Source organism: Meleagris gallopavo, chromosome 1, assembly GCF_000146605.3.
Source record: "Meleagris gallopavo isolate NT-WF06-2002-E0010 breed Aviagen turkey brand Nicholas breeding stock chromosome 1, Turkey_5.1, whole genome shotgun sequence".
In the NCBI taxonomy this organism is placed as follows: Eukaryota; Metazoa; Chordata; class Aves; order Galliformes; family Phasianidae; genus Meleagris; species Meleagris gallopavo.
The window spans coordinates 180021066-180024737 of NC_015011.2; positions in this window are offsets into that span (position 1 = coordinate 180021066).

Consider the following 3672-nt stretch of genomic DNA (forward strand, 5'->3'; position numbering starts at 1 on the left):
CACTGTAATAATTACACTTAATGGAATAATTATTCTCAGTACTTATAGTACCTTCCATCAGCTCTGATGACAATTTCCAAACATTAATGAGTTATAGGCTTAATTTTCAAACACAGTTTCAGTGACTCAATAGCTCTAAAAATATACAATGTCATTTATCTATATTCTCCACCTACAGGTTTAGGTACTTAATCCTCGTCATAGAATCATAGAATGGGTTGGGTTGGAAGGGACCTCAAACATTGCCCAGTTCCACCCCTGTCATGGGGTGGTTGCCCCCCACCAGCTCAGGCTGCCCAGGGCCCATCCAGCCTTGAGCAGCTCCAGGGATGGGACATCACAGCTCTGTGGGCAGCTGTGCCAGGGCCTCATCACCTCTGAGTAAAGAACTTCCTCTTAATATCTAAATCTCCCCTCTTTCAGTTTAAAGCCATTCCTCCTTGTCCTATCACTCTCTGCTCATGTAAAAAGTGATTTTCAGTCACTCATATCTGAAAATGCAAGCAGTGGAGACTTGCTGAACAGGTGGAAAGAGATCACAGATCCCACACAACCACCACATTTCATCTTCTGCCTCAGTGATGCGAGAGAAACACATTTTATGCTGCTGTAGGATAGGGAGCTCCCTTGCTAACACACTGCCAGTATTGTATATGCAAGAGAGAATCTGCGGGTCTAAGAGCAGCATTTTCTCTGATTGCTCATGGCTTGGGAAAATGGGCTGTCTTGGCTCTATACCTATCAGAGGAACTGAGTGGCAAAAGCATCAGTAAAAGCAGACTTTCTTGTCACCTAAGACATCAGTTTAATTTTGGTCACAAGAGTAATGCACCTTATTTTTGATGTACAGTTTCATGATTCATTCTGAACTCTTTTGCAGCCTAGATATCCCTGAACTTACCTGGGCAGTCTGACCCCACTGCCCAGAGAGCTGCTATTAATGAATTGCATTCTCACGACAGTCATGAGGAAGCAGCAGTCAGATGCATGCCCTCTGCAGAAAGAAATGAAAATAGCTGCTGAGATCTTAATTTCTCTGATTCTCGTTCTCTTTCTGCCTTATCTTCTCTTAGCGCCCCAAACCTCGAACATTTCACATTGTGAAATCAAAAGCACTTTACCTGATTTTAGATGTGTGCATTACAGTAAGATGACTCATGCCCTAGAAATGCCTTTTTCTTTTTTCCATCGACTAGAAAGGGAGCCTAGGCAGATCAGAGATTAGCTCAGGGAAAGAAAAAAAGGAAAGGAAAAAAAAAAAGGAAAAGAAAGAAAAGGGAAAAAAAAAAAGAACAAAAAAAAAAAAAGAGATTTCTGCAGAGTACTTGGAGTTAGGTTTAAAAATACCCAGTATGGAGTGAGAGAGGAGCTGTAGCACTGTGCTGCAGATGCAGATGCAGACAGGAATGGATTGGAAGTGAGACACACCACAGGCTTTAGGAGAACCCCCAAAGGAAATTCTCTGGAGTGTTCTGGCCAATTTACATATTTTACTATCATGAAATTAAGGAAAAAAGTCTCTGGTCACTTTGCACATCACTGAAATTAAGTCCCTTTGGGGTTTGGCTTGGCTTCTCAGCTGTGTAAAAGAGAAAATAATCTGACAGCATTTTTAAAACAAAATATTTGGCCCAAAATTGAAGCAGAGGGAGGGAAGGTGAGGTTTGAGAGTTCCAGGCCTGCTGTTTGAATGAGAAGACTGCAGTCAATCCCTTGCTAAAAATAACTCTGATAAAACTACGAAGTATTTGGGTTGTGGGGTTTTATTTGAATGTGCAAATACAAAGGAAAATATTTCAAGTCTGTTTCTAATTTACCTTAGGAGCTAATTTTACCGCATTAGAAAACAGTAGGGATAAATAGCTTTCCAGTAACACAACAAGTCTAGTGATGCTTGCCAGATGTTTGCCTCTCAAGAGCACCCAAGATAATGGGTGAAGTCTGTTTGATTCCACCTCCGTTTCACAGACCAATCATTTGACAGGACTGAGTTAGACTGAGATGGATGATTAAGTTATGGTTATAATGGAAATATTTTCTGTTATTGTTGAAGCTGTTAAAAGCTCAAATACTACCTTCAAATGACTGAGGAGGGTGTGTACCTTACCATGGCTTACCAGTCCTAGTATCTAGGTGAAGACCTTCATGTTCTGTTCACAGCAGATTTTTCTTGCTCTTTCCTGGTTGTCTGCTTCTACAGCGCATTCAGCACTCTGTTCTTTAATATCAAACATAGATATCATGCATAAAACATTGTTATTCCTGCATAACGTGTTGCCTTATTAACACTTTATATTTTTTCCCTTTTTACCAGCTCCCAGCCTGGGATAACATTGACATCTCATCAAGATGTGAGCATATTAACACCACAGTTTATGTTACTGCTTTGCAAACCAGTGACCCCACGTTCAGGTGGGTGGTGGTGGCTCTACCCAGCACACTACAGGGGCTGGGCTCAGGCAATGCGATGCTGGGAGCTGGTTTCACACAGCGAGGTCTCTACTGCTCTTTGTAGCTCTTTCATATGCAGAGGTCAATACTTCTGTAGAGATTATCCTTTTAAATCAATGTTGGAAGACTTATGCTCAGATCAACTTACACAAAGTCTGATGGTATTTGAAGCTGTAGGGGGAATGTATACAGGCAGCAGATCCCATGCTGAAGTTTGGCCACTAGTTCACATCCAGGTTCTGATAAAGCATCTTGCAGACTCCTCAGCATCTACATACAGCATGACAGTGAATTTACAACACACAGTGACGGCCCCTCCAGCAGCACAGCACCGCTGATCTCCACACAGACCGCTGTGAATGGCACTGCCCTGGTCCTGGGATCCCCAGCTCAGAACCCTCGCAGTGCTGGCTTCTTCCTGAGGCTGAGCTCAGCCTGGGCTCTCTGTGCTCACATTTGTTCAGATAGTACTTGCAGCTCCTTTGCATGCTTTGTGATGTAGTGACTAAAGACAGAGCCAAGCATGTAAGCATGATTAACCTCAAGTGCTTGAACAGAATTGTTCACTTCAGCACGGCTACTTGTGTACTTGGAGTTAGAAACGTGCCAAAGTGCTTCACAGATAAGTTAATTGCTTTCAAATGCTTGCAACAAACAGAAGCACAGAGATGACAAAACCACAGCGGTATTGCAGAAAATGGCTCCTGGAACACTAACAGCAAACCCCATCTTTAGGTGTATCTTTAGAGGATGCACTCAACATTTAGTTAAGGGGACAGTTGATTTCTATAGAAGAATAGGACGGATGCAACAGACTAAATAAGAACAGTTAACGTGTTCTACAGACATGTAACTTTTCCACAGAATAACTGAAATCCTACATTAAGCATATACCAATGGCAAAATACCAAAAATTTGGTAAGGGTTTGTCATTGCTTCCCTCCACACAAAACATGAATATATCATATTTCATTTATTAGGAAGGAAGGAAGGGGGGAAGGAGGGAAGGCGGGAAGGGGGGAAGAAAGGGAAGGAGGGGAGGGAGAGAAAATGGGAAAAAAAAATGTGTAGTAGAGTGGAAGTGGGGAAGAGAGGAAGGAGAAGGAGAAGGAGATGGAGAGGGAGAGGGAGAGGGAGAGGGAGAGGGAGAGGGAGAGGGAGAGGGAGAGGGAGAGGGAGAGGGAGAAGGGAAAGCATGGGGAAGGAGAGGAGAGGAGAGGA